The following is a 17,782-nucleotide window of genomic DNA, read 5'->3' on the forward strand; positions in this document are numbered from 1 at the left end:
ATCAGATGCTTTAGACATCTCTGCATGGGCATACTCAAGAGTGGATATAAGAACAATGTTTTATCTGTGCACACAGAGAGGACAAAATTACTATGGAAACTCAACTGGGGTCAGGAGACATGTAAAACGCACCATCGTGAGTTTTATAATCTGAGCGAGGCATGTGTGAAAGGCAGAACTTGCTCTCCCCTACTGGTTCTGTTTCATTTGCTTTTTAATTTTTGAATTTATCTTGAGTTTTCTCTTATTATTTTTCACCCATGAAAAAAAAGTTGAGCTGATAAATACAAACATCCTGCCAAGTGCAGCAACCAAGCATCCTGACTGATACCCCACCGCAGGCATTTGACACAAAGTTTCTGGGGCCAAGGGAATGGACTCTGAACCAGGAACAGAGGCTATAAGCGCCACAACCTGCCAGTTTCTCAAGCAGTCCTCAAGACAAACCCCTCTTTGTTGTTCTCATGCAAGTAGAGGGAGGGGATCAAGAGGGAAGTTGGTTTTTAATTCCTTTCAAGGGGCCAGGGGTGTAACTAGGTGGTAGAATGTGGCTTAGCATGCAAAGGCCCTGGGTTCCATCTCCACCCGCCTACAAAATCCCTTAAACTCTCTCAAGATGTTTCTCTGAAATAAATTTTGATAAGCTAATCAGAACATTCACTATAGAAAATGCTGTTCTACAGAAGAATTTGAACTACTAGACTATAATCTCACAGATACAAGAAGCTCTGTTGGGGCTGGAGCTGCAGCTCAGTGGGGGAGCACTTGCCTAGCATATGTGAGGCACTGGGTTTGAACCTCAGTACCACATAAAAACAAATAAATAAAATAAAGGTATCATGTCTATCTACAGCTAAACATTGAAATTAAATTTAAAAAATAAAAAGACGCTCTTTGAGCTCCAAGCCCACATGTGTGTGCATGCTCACACACATACATGCACACACCCACCCACACCCAGGCAGATTGTAATCAAATTGTTAAAGCTAGTGAAAAAGAGGGTCTCTTAAAGCAGTGAGAGAAAACAAAACACATCATATGCAGAGAAAACTATAGACTATACACAACTACAAAGAAGGATGAAACCCAGTCTGCACAGGTCAGTCCCAAGCTATTGCATGAGGAAGGGACTACACAAGGCCATGAGGCAGGAGGTGAGGCCATCAGCGACTATCTAGGAGGCCAGCAACCACACCAGCAGAAGCCTGACACCACTTTTCTGCCTTGCCTGAAACCCCAGGAATGACAAATTCATTTGAGATCATGGAGTCTTGCTTTTAAAAATGCAGATACCTTTAGGATGGTGAGGAGGTTTATTGGCCCTTTCGGGCCAACCCTCCAAACACCAGGCTGGGTTCCCCAGATATAAGATTATGAGGCATTGACAATGACAGGAGCCCCATGGTGGCCACCTGGCAAGGGGCCAAGGGCCACAGGACCAAAGACAGTTTCAATAGGGAGGAAGGCTGGGAGCAAACAAATATCCAGAAAGGCATGGGAGAATTAAACTTGGCCTGTTTCATAATTTTGCCTGTAGCCACAAAGTGGAAAGACAGTCACTTCCTTTTTCCTCTTTCTCCTTCCTCCCTGGCCCACCTCCCTGTCCCCCTCCAGCACTCTTTGTGCCCCTTCTACTATAGTCTTCCTCATATGAACTGGGTGAGCTATTGTGGGCCATGGCAGGCTTCCCATGGCCCCAGGCTCACACAGCTATTTGTCCCATTTTGAAACCCAGCCTGCTTGTTGGAAAGGAGATGAGGCCAACCTCATGCGGCCTCGGGTGACACAATCAACTCAGTGTTCTCACACCCTCACTCCACAGAGGATGGGGGCATGAGGTCTCTGTATTTCCAGTGCCAAGAGCCAACAATGTAGAACTTCCCCAGACACCCCTTCCAATAACAACATCGACAGCAGGATGCCAGGTGCTGTTCTAAGCACTTCACATGGATTAAGTCAGTAGGGCTCCTCACACCCTGTGAATCAAATATTGTCACCCTCAGGCCCATGTTACAAATAAGCAAACTAAGGCAGAAGAGAGGGTAAGTGTCACAGATGGTGAGTGGGGAGCTGGATCAAGCCCAGACCCCAAGGGCCTTCTTCTACAAGGACCTAAGAGACCTCAGACCTTTAGACTTGGAAGCCACCTGCTTCCACTGAGAAGGCATTGGAGGGCCACATCTCTCCTATACTGTGTAAAAGAGCTTATGCAAGTCATCTTGGTTACCTTCTAATCTCCCAAGTGGGCAAAGGTTCACACATCCACAAACAACACTGCTGTATTCATTTTCTAGGACAGCCACAACAAAGTACCACATATTGGTGCCTCAGATGACAGAAACTATTGTCTCACAATTCTGGAGGCTGGAGGTAAAAGATGGGGGTCTCAGTAGGATCATTTGGATCATTTCTTTCTGAGGGTTCTAAGGGGAAGAATCTGTTCTAAGCCTCTCTCCTTGGCTTACCAATGGCATCTTTGTGTCCTTGCATAGTCATCCCTGTGTGTGTGTGTGTGTGTGTGTGTGTGTGTCTGTGCCCTAATTTCCTCTTCTTGTAAGGACATCTGTCATAGTAGATTAGAGGTCCACCCTATTTCAACTTGGTTGGTTACTTCTGTAAATACCCTGTCTCCAAGTCAGGTCACTTTCTGAAATACTGAGGGTTAGGACTTCAACATATTAATTTGGAGGGGGGCATAATTTGACCCATAACGGCTTCCAAAGATGGTGCTGGAGGGAAATATCACCCATGTTTCTCCTCTCCTGGGACCTCCTCAGACTGTTGACCATTTTCTGACAAGTTTTCCTCCACTACAATCTATTTGCTGCTTACCTGTACGCACCCCCTCAGAGATTTAAAAAAATGTAAGTAGACACTCACGGCTGGCAAGTTTGTAAAGGTTACACCAGGAAGCATTAAACACAGTTGTGATGTGTCCTTCCTGTCCTCAGGCTAGCCACAGAGAAAAGAACAAGGCCATTGGAGCCAAGATAGAGGCTGAAATTTCAGTCATTTCACAGGTTTGAGGAGAAAGGGTCACCGATGAGAGGCATAACTGAGCTAAGAAGAAAAATAATTCATTGTGGTTTGACCTCCTCTATCCTGACCACAAAGCCTCAGTCCAACCAGCGCCTCCAAGGGTGACACTGGAGGAAGAAAACAAGTTTCACATTTAGCCAAAGCAACCAGAAAGGAAGCTAGGAACTGAGAAGCACACAAACATGGTCAGGCCACAGAGCCCTGTGAAACTGCTGGGCAGGCACAAGTACAGGCAGCATCGACCACCAAGAGATGAGTCAACGTGTCCCCGTGGCCAGGTGAGAAGCAGGCCCCAAGGAATGGGCATAACAGTCCTCACTGTACTGACCTTGCATCAGCCAATCCCCAAGTGCAACCCCAGGCATACAAGCTACCGTTGAGGGGTCAGATGTGGACACTGTCCTCAGGCAGAGGCACCCCAGGCAACTTCCTGCTCACCACTTTGACTCTCACTGCTGGATTGTGCCTGGCATGGGTCAAAGGGCCTGACCTGAGCCCTCCAGGACTCCCCTTTTCTGTAACTTCAGGAGGACTTAAAGTTACCTCTACTGGGGAAGGTTCTGCTCTCAAACTTACATTCAATTCAGACAACAACAGGTCACCCTATTTTCAAGAACTGCCTCCTTGGCCTCCTACTCTTCCCACTGAATAGCACAACCTATGAAACAGAAACTTCCTCTTTCATGAACTCCAATGACAGTTCCTCAAGGTCATGAGCCTTGTCCATTTGCTTCTACAGGTACCCCCACCTCCTAGACTTATCACTGTCTCCAGTGGGGAACAATTTTGCCTGCCAGAGGACACCTGGCAATGACTAAAATTTTTGGTTGTCACAACTGTAGGGCTGTTGTTATGTGCATAGAACTCAGGGTTACTGATAAATACCCTACAGTGCACAGGATAGCCCCCACTACAAAGAATCATCCAGCCCCAAATGTCCATAGATCAAGCTTGAGAAACACTGACCTGGACACACAGCAAGGATCCAAGGAATATTTGCTGAATTAAAAAGTAATTAAGGTAGTGAATGAGCAAATGATTGGATGAATATTGAGGCTCATGACCTATGGAAATCCTTTAGCAGTTCTCATGATATGGATGGTCTTTCTCAGAACACTAATATATCACTTATTTTTTCATTCAGTAAATATTTAATGAGCACCTGCTATGTGCTACATACTGTGCTTATAGAATTAAATAAGATAAATATGCCTTCTGTCCTCACAGAGTGTAGAGTAGAAAAAAGATCATTCTGTAAGGACATGAGACACCATGGTTATTCCACAGCTCTGTCAGATCAGTCATGTGACCTTGGGCCAGTCACTTGATTTCTCTGGATATCTATTCCTCATATGTAAAATATAAGGGTTGCTTTGATTTTAAAGCTCACTTCTAACAACTGAATTCTATTCATTTAATTAATCTTAGTGAATCTCTTCCTCTTGAGAGTTTTTACATTCATATAATACCATTATTATTGATCACAAAAGAATGCCTTAATCCACATGTCTATCAATCAAGAACTGGTTGAATAAATTACTGTACTGTCCCACAGTGGAACATACTATGGGCATGCTGACACAAAACAGTCTCCAAAAAATAGTAGTAAGAGAAGCATGATGTATCAAATGCTCCCATTTTATCTCTAAAAGCACTATTTACAATAAAATTAGTGAATTACTACTACACAAAACAACATGGATAAATCTCAAAATCATGTTGAATGAAAGAAGCCAGATATGAAAGAACATGTTGTATGATTCCATCTATGTGAAGGTAAAGAATAGACAAAACCTATGCTGACAGAAATCAGAATGATGACTGCCACTTGCAAGATGATTTGACTACAGTGGGATAGGGTAGGATCCTCTGGGGTACCAGTAATATTCTGTCTTCATTTGTCATAATCAAGTCAAGGATCACAAGTTGGGGCCCGTCTCAGCAACTCAGCAACATCCCATCTCAAAATAAAAATAAAAAGGGCTGGGGATGTAGCTCAGTGGTACAGTGGACCTGGGTTTAACCCTCAGTGCCAAAAAAGAAAAGGAAAAAAATGAAAAAAAATTCAGGTGAGGAATGACTAAACTTGTTTTATGATTTTAAGTCCTCATAACTGCCTAGCTTTCCTTACTATTTTACATAAAATATGGAAAAATAGTTTTATCACAGGCATATAAAAGCTTTAACTACATTTTATACCAAACCAACAGAAGAAAGAATACAATTTTTTTCCAATTAATGCTGAATTTTACTTAGGGAAGGTGTTTTGATCACTTCTCCCATTGAGCATTTGTAAAATATTTTATTAGTATATTTTCTTATTCTCTTAGATTATATGTGTATGGACACCCACCCATGTGTGTATGTGTGGTTTTGGTACAATTTTTTGTAGATCTTATACATGCTTCTTGCAGTGGCACATGCCTGTAATGCCAGCGACTTGGGAGGCTGAGACAAGGGGATCACAAGTTCAAGAGCAGCATCAGCAAATCAGCAAGGCACTAAGCAACTTAGCAAGACCCTGTCTCAAAATAAAAACTAAAAAGGGCTGGGGATGTGGCTCAGTGGTAAAGTACCCCTGGGTTCAATTCCTAGTACCCCAACTCCCTTAAAAAATTTATACATGCTTTTTTAGGAGATAAAAAAAAAGGTCAACTTGAAAATGTCAGACCAGGAAAAAGACTACTCCTTATATAACTTTATTCCTGTGTTCACTGCAAGCTTATTGTGTGTCTACAGCACTGTGTCTACAGCAGTGCTTGTGTTCTGAATTCTGTGTGGGTAAAGCCTCTAAGTCAAGGCTTGCCCCTATTGCCTCTGATGGTTGGCTAAGCAATTGAAGAATTAGAGATTTAAAATCCTTTAATAAAAAGTAAATTACTGATCTAGAGCAGTGGGTCTCAAAGTATGGTCTAGGGACTCCTTGGGGTTGCCAAGACACCTCACAGGATCCATGATGTCAAAATATTATTATAATAATCTTTGTCTTCTTTCAAGCCCATTCTTTCATGAGTGTGCAGTGGAACTTTCCAGAGGCTACATGATATGTGCTATTGCAGCAGTCTAAATGTAAAAGCATGACGTGTGAGAGTAATTCACTTGTCTTCAGCCATATATTATAAAGATTTTCAAAAAATGTAAGAAAAAAGCCAATTATTGCTATCATGATATTTCATCTCAATTTCAACACACATTTTCAAAAAATAAGACTCTTTTCCACAAAGACATGTATTAGCTATTGCTGTGGAATGAATTACCTCAAAACCTAGCAGCAGGAAGTAAAGAGGCTTATCTCACTGTTTCTGTGTCAAGAATCCAGGAGAGGCTAGCAGCCATCTCAAGGCTCAGCAGAGGCTGAGGGATCTGCTGCCAAGGACACTTATGCCACTGACAGGTCTTGGTTTGGGGATGAGTGTGGGAACTGTTGGACAGAAGACCTTGGGTTCCCACACCATAGGGCTGCTCATAACATGGCAGCTCCTTCCTTTGGTCCAATAGAGAAAAACATACCCAAGGCGGAAGTCATAGATTCTTTATACCCTAATCTCATAAGTGCCATCGCTTCACGCCAGCTATATCATATTCATGTGACTTGTGTGCCAGGTGCAGCCCAAACTCAAAGGGAGAGAATTATGCAAAATTGTGGCTGCCAGGGGCAGAGGTCACAGATTCATCTCAGAAGCTGCCTACCACACCACAAATCACCACACCTAATAAAATCAACACTAGTTTCCTAGTATCATCTAAGAGCCAGTCACATAAAACAGTTCCCACGTGTTCCCCCAAATGCCTCTTACACATGTTTGTTCAGGCCAGGTTCCAATCAAAGGCTACAAGTTATATTTGACTATTCAGTCTCTGAAGTGTCATCTGATAAAGAATATCCCTCCTCCTTGTTCTAATTTTCTTTCATGATACTGACTTGTTGAAGAGACAAGGCCAGATGGCACTGAGAGAGAGAGAGAGTGCCAAGCCATTCTGAGGGCCACAAGAGTTTGGAAGGGCTGCTTTGGATATAGGAGAAGCAGCCTGAATGCTAAGGGCAGAAGCCTGGGGAAAAATGGCCTATAAAGTGAACAGGACCAGCTGCTATATTGCCCGAGCCTAAGGTGCAGCAGCCTTTTCTCACTAAAGGCCAACATTATCGCAGGAGGGCTTTTCTAATCCTCACAGGAGACTATTTTTATGGGGCAAGGAAGGAAGAGCCAGACAGTGAGTGACCTTGCAGCAAGGAGATGCAGGGGAGAGGCACACTGTGGTCCGAGGCCTGAGGGATAAGGAAATATTTTCTGGCCCTTTTAAATTCATCATCCCACACCTTGCAACACTTCTGTCATCACTGCTGCTTGTCTCCAGGGAGTTTCCCAACTTGCAGATCCTCTTACCACCTTCCAGTCTTCTCCAAATGCCAAGGAATCAGGATCACCAAGAACAGTGGTCCTATTTTATAGATTTGGCAACTGCTCTGAGAGATTCAATAATACAGACACAGACATCCTCATAAGTGGCCAAGCACACCTTTAGACACAGGCCCTGTACTAAAGCCTAAAGCATGTGACCATCACCACACTGAGGAACTCTCCAGGTTGCCGGTTCTATGGGCAGTTTGTGTTTGCCTCTTCCTATCTCTATGGACATCACTACCATCCTGTCCTCACCACATCTGACACCAGCACAATATGTCATCTCTTCTCATTTCATCCTCAGGACACTTCTGAGTGCAGACTGTTACTGCCAATCTTGCAGACGAAGATGTGGCCTCTCAGCTGCTGGGTCTACCCCAGGTTGAGATTTAACCTGCATGGGGATGCATGCAGGGTCACAGTTTCAGCACACCTTGTCTAGAGGTTTTTTTTTCCTCCAACACATTCCTTTACTAATAGGCTGGACCTCCAACTACAAATGGCATACCAATAGCCTCCTCCTCCTCTTTTGACTGTTTCTGGAAACCCTCAGTACAAAAACGTCTTCACTTCACACTGCATTTTCAATATGTTTAATATTATGAAAGGGAATCAGATTTTTGACAGAGGATTCCACATTGAACAAATCATAGAAAAATAAATTCTGATTTATTGTAGCCAAAAGAACATTTAAAGATTACCTAGAGACTGGTGGTGTGGTTCAGTGGCAAAACACTTGCCTAGCACATGCGAGGCCCTAAGTTCACTCTCCAGCATCACAAAACAAACAAACAAAAAATCATCTAAATCAGAGGTTCTTAACCTGGGGGCAATGGAGTCCTCAGGTGGCATGTAGCAATGTCTGGTGACATTTTGGGTTGTCACAACTGACAGGAGGGAATTGATACTGGCATCTAGTGGGTGGGGAACACAGATGCTGCTTAACATCCTACAATGCACAGGAAAGTCCCCATGACAGAGTTATCAGCCCCAGCCCCAAATGCCAACTGTGCTAAGGTTGAGAAAACCTAATCCCAATTCCTTTGTTACTCTCAAGATGAGAAAACAGGCATGAACACACCAGGTGACTTGTTCAAGGTTACATAGTCAAAAAGCCAGAAGTGGAGTCCAGATCTCTATTAAATCTACTTGCATCACCTGCTTTGTTCTGCTGGGGAGAAGCCATGGTGGGGACCTGAGGAAACTTCATTGTTTTTTTTTTCTTCTTTTTCCTTTTAATTATGCTGTGGATTAATTCCAGGGTTTTGCACAGGCTCCACACATGCTCCACCACTGAGCTACACCCTCCACCGACCTTTATTCTTATAGCCAACTGAACCAAAGAAAAAAAAGTGCAATAAACAAATTACTGAATTACTGCAGTAACACAAACTCTAAAAGAACTCAAATTCTTCAATTATCAATGAAAATAGCACTGTTTTAGCAGTCCCCCAAAGTTGCCTATGGGGCAAATTATTCATGGTGTGAGTTCCAATACCATTTACTGATGCCTCAGCTTCCAGAGGGGTCTGGTTTTCAGGAAAGAATGGCACATTCTCCTCCTAAGGGAGCCCACGCATGTTCTGGCTACAGACCAGGAGAAAGGAATGTAAACAGGGTAGGGAAAAGTCCATTAAAATCCCCCCACAACGCTCATGCTGGAACTGAAGTCACCTGACCCACTCCATTTGTTGCTGAGTCATCAGGTCCCTGCCTTCAGCAAGCTGATTATTCAGCAAGGGGATTAAAAAGAATGCTAGAAATCCTTAGGGTTTGGTGTCATCTCCACCCTCACCCTCTGCTAAAGACCACTTTGTTCTTAGAGATGTAGCCATCTCTTACAGGCACTGGCATGCTACCTTTGGAAACTGCGTTTTATTTTATCCTATTTTACTGGATCTTGTTATTTTTAAATCTACTGAAAACACTGGAAGAAAAAACACATTTAAATACTGGAACACTGCAAAATGCAAAACAACTTAGATAGCACATTTGGCCCTTAAATTGTTAACCAAGAAGCTGCCATTTCCCAGCAAGCTTTTGTTTTAAAAGACATGAGTCTAATTACTGAGAACATCCCCTTTAAAAAGAATTAATAAATGTGTCATTATTTAAGCACAATGACAGTGAAAAAAATAGTTGATGGTTATCTTTTAAAAGCCCATCTCTTCCTTAGAATGCACATATTGTGGTCATTCCAGATTTTTTCCCCTCCTGAACATGAGGTCCTGTCTTTCTGTCTGGCCCCTACCCTTTTTTCTCAGTGTGGGCACGCCAAGACTCAAAGTCACGCGTGGACTTGCACCAGGCCACTCCCTGCCTGATGCATGCAGCAGCAGCTTGTAGCTGTGGGCAGCAGGCGCCACAGCGGGCAGAGGCCCCACTTTCTGTTTCTGGGGACGCTGCCAGGCTTTAGGCCAACCCGCTGGGGCTCCGACTGCAGAGTCCGCACCACCGGGAGCCCCGGGGAGCGCGTCCGGGCGCCGAGCGCCCCTTACCTGCAGTGCCGCATCGCGCAGCGCGGCCGCCCACCTGGACAGCATCCTAGAGCATCCTTTCTTCAGCGCCACGGCTGTGAGCGCCGTGACGTCACCGGGAGGAGGGCTCCACGCTGCCACGTGACGCCTTAGAAGCTAGGAGGGGAGATCCGAAGAGGGAAAGACCTTGAACGCCTGGGGAAAGCAAGGAGCGGTGGCTTGAAAGCCTCGCTCTGACCACCCTCAGGGCATTCTGCTTTAAGTGTGCTGCTTCCCTAACCTTTAACGAGGAATTATGGAAAACAAACCACACAGAAGGAGACACCCAAATTATCACAGGCTCCAAACCTGTAAAAGGATTTCGAAATAACTAGCAATAGGAGATTATAGTGAAAGGAAATACAATTTAGTGTTTCATTTTAAAAACCGGCATTTATCAAATGCAGTAGGGAGATATTTTGTGCAAATCAAAATGATACTTAAGATATAATATGCATGAACATACTTTATGTAGAGGTTCAATAATTCAAATCATATATCAAGTATTACATCAAACACTATCAAAGCATTTCCTTAAGGAATATTATACTAAATGCAATTATGAATGATGCTTTAATTACTCTCAATAGCTGCATTCCAATAGTAATTTGTATTTGCAAAGGGAAAATAGTGACACCACATATTAATACTATTTACTAAAATAATTGATTATTTAAAATAAAGCAATATTGCATGAGCAGAATTATATCTGTTTATTTCCTTAAATCTTCTGGTAAGGCATTTAATTTCTCAGGTATGAAAAATTTAATTCACAATAGTGGATTATTTCACATTTTCTAATTTTTATCACATTCTGAAGTGATTCATTTTACAATTACAAAAAAATATGTACAATGTCAATATTTCCCATTCACAACTGAAACAGCCTTGCCTAGGAAGCTTTAAAAGATTCCAACTGTGATCATTTCAAAAAGTTGAAATAGCATATTTCAAACTTAAGCAGTACACAATCTTTTCTTTCTCCAAACCACATAAACATTTTTGAAATGTAAAAGGACAAAAGCAGAAATTGTTATTTATATTCCAGTTTCATGTAAATTAATTTGCTTTCACTTGAGTTTAAATCATAATTTTAACATTCCCTTCTCCCACACCCCTGAGAGAAATGTGAAATAAATTGTTTTACAAGCAGGCTAGAGTTAAAGAGTTAAGTTAACTTGCTATTTATTCCAGCAGCTTTCGTGTCCTTCTATATTTAACCTCGGCCCCTTTCCCACTATTCGCTCCAGATTAACCAACTTTCTCTTCGGTCGTTCAATCTTTAATTTGGGAATAAATACAGCCCTTGCTTCTCACAGCGATCTATATTATTTTCAAGACTAGATTTTTTTTTTTAATCGACAAAGTGGCAGTGTGGCTTTCTCAGTCACTCCTCTCGTGTTTGTTTTTCTGAGTAACAAACAACTTACCTTTCGCTGTCAGATCCCTGAGATAGAAAGCTAAAATGCTACCCCGATCCGTCGCTCCTTTGGGTAGACGGTCTGATGCCAGCGGAAACTGACAAGTTCATTTTCCTGCCAGAGGCAAATGTCGCTTTCAGCCTCAGGCGCCCAGAGGGCCCGGGAAGCAGGCTGGGAGCATCACGTGCTCTACCCAACCACAGAGCCCAGCCCAGCCCAGCCGGCCTTGGTCACCTCTTGACTCCGCAGCTCCCTAGTGCCAGTGTCATTCGCCCCCCACCCTTGCTGCATTTGTATCCAAAGAGAATTTAGTCTTCCCATACAGGACGCGCCCCCGCCCCACGCCAGAGGCTGGGCTGCGTGAACGACTGGGACACCAATCCCTGGGGGATGGGGATATACAATATGCCCCCCTGAGGCCAGAAGAGGATCTCGAAACTGTATTTACAGCCTTGCTTTGTGTTCCACTTGGCTGAAATGACTAAATACAGGCACCTTCCTCATCCAGGGCGGTTGGGGTTTTTGTTTTTGCTTTCCCCAACAGGTTTGTTTCACCTTCTCTTTTTCCAGGTGATTGCTCAACTATTAAAAAAAAAAAGTCACAACAAATAGTTTAGAAAAAGTCTAAACTAGGCCATGCAATTTTGAACAGAATGAAATAACTCTTCTAAAACCCCACCCTTGCCTATCAAATTGGCAAAGTTTAATACAACAAATAGGAACAAAAACAAACCTAACACCACCCTTGAAGAGGTAAATTGAACCATCTTTCTGGTAGGCCAGTTTAATAATTCCTTCCCAAAGCCTACAAGTATGCATAATTTGACCAATTATTCTGGGTCCCAGACAGCTTTTGACATCATTTGCTCCAGCAATTTATGGCCAAGAATTTGCCTTGTTTGGGAGCAGAGAGGAGACAGGTGGGAAAGAATCAACTAGGAAAAGTTTGCTGCAATTATTTATGATCTCAAAGCACTGGAAGCAAGTTAAATCTTCAAAAACAGAAAATATGTTAAATTCTAAGATTAGAATAGTGTTTGTTTCTTTATGTTGTTTTACCTTTGCAGTGCTAAGGATGGAACCCCGGGCCTTATGCAGCAAAGCATACACTCTCCTGAGCCACATACCCAGCCCCTAGAAGAGCATTTCTTTTTTTTTTTAAACATCAGAAATTTATTAGTTGTTCAAAACATTACATTGATCTTAACATATCATATATCATATATTTGTTTCAAATGGGGTATGAATTCTTATTATTCCCACGTGTACAGATTGCAGGATCACATTGATTATACAGCCACGTTTATACATACTGCCATACTAGTGTCTGTTGTATTCTGCTGCCCTTCCTATCCCCTTCCTATCCCCCCTCCCCTCCCCTCCCCTCCCTCTACCCCATCTACGGTAACTCATTTTTCTCTCTCTCTCTCTCTCTCTTATTTTTTTTTCTCCCCTTCGCCTCACATCCTCTTATATGTATTTTTTTGTATAACAGTGTGGGTCTCCTTCCATCTTCCGTGCAATTCCCCCTCTCTCTCCCATTCCCTCCCACCTCTTGTCCCTGTTTGATGGTAATCTTCTTCTCATGCTCTTCCTCCCTGCTCTGTTTTGAGTCGCCCCCTTTATATCAAAGAAGACATTGGACATTTGTTTTTTAGGGATTGGCTGATTTCACTTGGCATAATCTTCTCTAATGCCATTCATTTCCCTGCAAATGCCATGATTTTGTTATTTTTTAGTGCTGAGTAATGTTCCATTGTGTATATATGCCACATTTTTTTATCCATTCATCTATTAAAGGGCATCTAGGTTGGTTCCACAGTCTAGCTATTGTGGATCATGCTGCTATGAACATTGATGATGCTGTATCCCTGTAGTATGCTCTTTTTAGGTCTTTTGGGAATAGTCTGAGAAGGGGAATAGCTGGGTCAAATGGTGGTTCCATTCCCAGCTTTCCAAGGAATCTCCATACTGATTTCCAAATTGGCTGCACCAATTTGCAGTCCCACCAGCAATGTACAAGTGTACCCTTTTCCCCACATCCTCGCCAGCACTTGATGTTGTTTGACTTCATAGTGGCTGCCTTTCTTACTGGGGTGAGATGGTACCTTAGAGTGGTTTTAATTTGCATTTCTCTGATTGCTAGAGATGGTTAGCATTTTTTCATGTATTTGTTGATTGATTATATATCCTCCTCTAAGAAGTGTCTGTTCAGGTCCTTGGCCCATTTGTTGATTGGGTTATTTGTTTTCTTATTGTTTAATTTTTTGAGTTCTTTGTATACTCTGGAGATTAGGGCTCTATCTGAAGTGTGAGGGGTAAAAATTTGTTCCCAGGATGTAGGCTCCCTATTTACCTCTCTTATTATTTCTCTTGCTGAGAAAAAAACTTTTTAGTTTGAGTAAGTCCCATTTTTTGATTCTTGATTTTAACTCTTGTGCTATAGGTGTCCTATTGAGGAATTTGGAGCCTGACCCCACGAGGTGGAGATTAGAGCCAACTTTTTCTTCTATTAGACGCAGAGTTTCTGGTTTGATTCCTAGCTCCTTAATCCATTTTGAGTTGACTTTTGTGCATGGTGAGAGACAAGGATTCAATTTCATTTTGTTGCATATGGCTTTCCAGTTTTCCCAGCACCATTTGTTGAAGATTCTATCCTTTCTCCATTGCATGCTTTTAGCACCTTTGCCTAATATAAGGTAGTTGTAATTTTGTGGATTGGTCTCTGTGTCCTCTATTCTGTACCATTGGTCTACCTGCCTGTTTTGGTACCAGTACCATGCTGTTTTTGTTACTATTGCTCTGTAGTATAGTTTAAAATCTGGTATTGCTATACTGCCTGTTTTACTCTTCCTGCTTAGGATTGCTTTTGCTATTCTGGGTCTCCTATTTTTCCAGATGAATTTTATGATTGCTTTTTCTATTTCTGCGAGAAATGCCATTGGAATTTTGATTGGCATTGCATTAAACCTATAGAGTACTTTTGGTAATATCGCCATTTTAATGATGTTAGTAGAACAGCATTTCTTAATGGGGAGTGATGTTGCTCCCTTTCCTCTAGGGACATTTTCAGCTGCCACCCTCAGGAACTGCTAGTGTGTGTGTGTGTGGGGGGGGGGGGCACAATGCCTGGCTCCTGGCATCCAGTGAGTGGAGAGCAGGGACATTCTTAAACATGTTACTAAACATGCCCAGAACTGACTGCCCCATGATGGTGAATGATCCAGTCCAAACTATCAATAGGACTGAGGCTGAGAAGGCCTGGTTTAAAATTGGTTATGAAGTATAATTTGATGCCCCAAATATTTCATTTCCCAGCCATTCTAAACGGTTCCCCATTGTATAATATGCTGGAAGCTCTGCTTCATCATAAATCCTTTTAATATAGTTTTATTGGCACTTGAGAAGGATAATTACCTGTCTGTACATACACTAGCTCTGGGCCTCAGAGGCAGGTGGGAAACTTTCCTATGTTTGTAATGCACCACATATGTTTAAAACAGACATTTTTCAACCCCCCCCCCTGTATTCATACAGCAAATGTATAGTGTACAAAGCACCATTCATCTTCAGGATTATTTGATTATCTCAAGATTATGTTAACAGCAATACTGCAGGGTTGATGCTCTGTCCCCATTTTGCGGATAGGCTCAGAAACAGCCCTGACATCAGCCTCCTGCTCCCTGGCAGGAGCATGCTGTGGTTAAACTGAGTTCTACACTGGGTGCCTGGGTTTTTTCCTTGGGGGAAAAAGGTTCATCACCAACTCTCACCATTTTATACCCCAATCACTTGCTCATATCAATCCTCAAGCTGTTGGAGGGAGCTGAATTTACCGGTTTTTGAAAGTCCAGCATTTAGCACTGCCTTGGGGACCCAATGTTTGTTACACCAGAAACAAAATTATCCCAAAATGTTCTCAGCCAAATATTAGCTCCTTTAATGATGTACCACCTTGACTTGTGACATGACTGTTATAGAATATTACTATATGCTATTTTGCCAGGCTTCTGTAAAACTTCATTTTTCTTTCTGCAAAATAGGGGAGAAGAGGAAGAATAATCATATTCATCATTTGGGGGCATCATGAGGCTTAAGTAAACTATCTGGAAAGAGCAAGCTGTGCCTTGTTGGAACTTAAGATACAAGGAAAATTGTGTACCCCTATATACATTTATTGAAATAATCTCCCATACCTTGAACCAAGTGGGAAAAGTTAATAGACTGTAAAATCAAAACACACAAACTATATATAAAGCTCCATGTTGCCCAATTTATTTGCATGCCATTGTTAATTCATGTAAACCCACCCTTAAGGGACATGTGGGCCCTATAAGCCCAGGCTGGTTGGGAATGACTGTTATGTTTGTACAACAATGCATGGTTCTCAAACAACAACCTGTCTTTATTTTTAAATTTGATATTTTGTGCCTCATGAATTTTTGTATCAATTTTGGATTTAAAAAATAGTATTTTATCTTGATTACTGATTTTTTTTTGGTGCCCTCTTAAATTTTGCACCCAAGACAAGTGCCTATCTTAACTCTTTCAAATTTCAGCTCTGAGTATCTGGTAAATTATTCTATAGGGAGCTGGGGATATAGCTCAGTCAGTAGAATGCTTGCCTCACACACACACAAGGTCCTGTGTTCAATCCCCAGCATCACAAAAAAAATATTATATAAATGGTGAGTCTATAAATCCTAGAGGTAAGGATCACTATTTCATCTGTCTTTGTGTCCTGAGCTTTTACACCTGAATACATTGTCCCAAAGAAATGAATGAATGAATTAATGAATTCCACATCTAGCTTGGTGCTGTGCATATGGCCAACATCATAAAAGATTTGCCTGCAGGGAGGTGGGTGTGTGGGGGGAAGCACTGGGCTCGTTGTTAAATGGTGGAGCGTTTGCCTGTCACATGTAAGGGCACTGGATGAGAGAGAGAGAGAGAGAGAGAGAGAGAGAGAGAGAGAGAGAGAGAGAGAGAGAGAAGGAAAGAAGGAAGGAAGGAAGGAAGGAAAGAAGGAAAGAGGTATTATGTCCATCTACAACTTAAAAAAAAATTAAAGATGTGGGGAAGAAGTAAATGACATGGAATACAAAAATATGCAATCTAGCCTTCCCCAGGCATTCCAAGCTGCATTTATAGATCACAACAGACATCAGAAAGCTGTAAAACTCACACTATACTACACTGACATCTGTCTAAAAGGATAGCCTTGATTGATGTGACAAACAAAACTTTTAAAATCCCTCTGTAGTTTGCAGTGGAGTTGTTGTCAAGGACATTGCCCATCTAGGAAGACTGAGAAAAGATCCTGTGTAGCTCTCAGGGCTGAGGGAAATCTTGCTTCTCCCAAGAAATAATTCAATTTTTCCTCTCTGGCAAGAAACCTGTGCCTCACAGCATCTCCTTTCTTTCTTAGGGTGCCAGAAACTCAGATTGCACTAGGGCAACTCAGTAGGACTGCCTTTTCAAATTGTCATGTGCACAGTGGTGTGCAGGTCAACGTCAAGCAACCCAGTTATCCAAGGGGAGAGCAGACAGAGCCTTGATTTATAACATTTGCTGTGTTCCCATGGTATAAATTCTCCCACCATAGCTGGCTTCACGACACTGAATGGAGAGTTGGAAAGTGAGGCATGATGATATTCATTATATAGCCTCCTCACTGTACATGGGCCATAGATGTAATTTGTTTTGTTGCACCTAGATAAGGAACTGCTTTTGTCATTCTTGGCCTGGCCTTCAAAAAGAGTTGTTAATTTGTGCCAAGGCTTTGGATTGGAAATATGATTTTTCTCAAATTACACTCTCCTAATAGGATAGCCACCAGCTACAGTTGCTACTTATGTTGAAATTAATTTAAAGTTCAAATTCAGTTCCCCGGTCATGCTAGACACCTGTCAAGTGTTAAGAGCCACATGTGGCTAGTGCTTATAATATTTTGGTGCAAATAGAGAATAATTCCATCATCCCAGATAATTCTATTAGACAGTACTGCAAAATCATCTCTGTTAAACTAATTCCATTGCAGTAAAACAATTTGTGTTTATTACCCTTGGGATTCTGCCTATAATTGCAGGGTAGAAAAAGCAGTGTAGCCAGAGTGGCTATTGGTGGGAATGATGAAATAGCATGGATTCCACAAGACTGTGTGCCTCCAGCAAAAGGTCTCAGGCAAGATGCTTCTAAATGCCACAAAATAGGGAGCCTCTGCCTTTGGACTTCTTCAGGAGCCTACAAATCCTGTCTTAAGAGGGAAAGGGACTATCTGGTCATTTGTTCCAAAGCAAAAATTGAGATGCATGCAAGAGAGCATACATACTAGAATACAAACACAAATACTTCAGAGATGGATATTTCTGAGGTAGGTTGGACAGTGAACTCCAAAGATGTT

The 17,782-nt window shown here is 42.2% G+C and overlaps 1 protein-coding gene across 2 annotated transcripts in view; it reads right to left on the bottom strand.

The window, feature by feature from the left end:
• The window catches only part of Clcn4 (chloride voltage-gated channel 4), a 71,789-nt gene extending 60,137 nt beyond the window's left edge, over nucleotides 1–11,652 (bottom strand). The window contains exons 1-2 of one of the 2 annotated variants that reach the window (XM_046424279.2): nucleotides 11,389–11,652; nucleotides 9,941–10,075 (exon numbers count right to left, since the gene is read on the bottom strand). The gene's annotated coding sequence lies outside the window, so the exon portion shown is untranslated. Of the gene's footprint in view, nucleotides 1–9,940; nucleotides 10,115–11,388 lie in introns of both variants that reach the window. The other variant, XM_046424280.2, reaches the window with a different exon arrangement.
• Nucleotides 11,653–17,782: the final 6,130 nt, after the last annotated feature.

Source organism: Marmota monax, unplaced genomic scaffold (genome assembly GCF_021218885.2).
Source record: "Marmota monax isolate L192 unplaced genomic scaffold, Marmota_monax_Labrador192_F-V1.1 WCK01_AAM20220418_F8-fsc00089, whole genome shotgun sequence".
NCBI lineage: Eukaryota > Metazoa > Chordata > Mammalia > Rodentia > Sciuridae > Marmota > Marmota monax.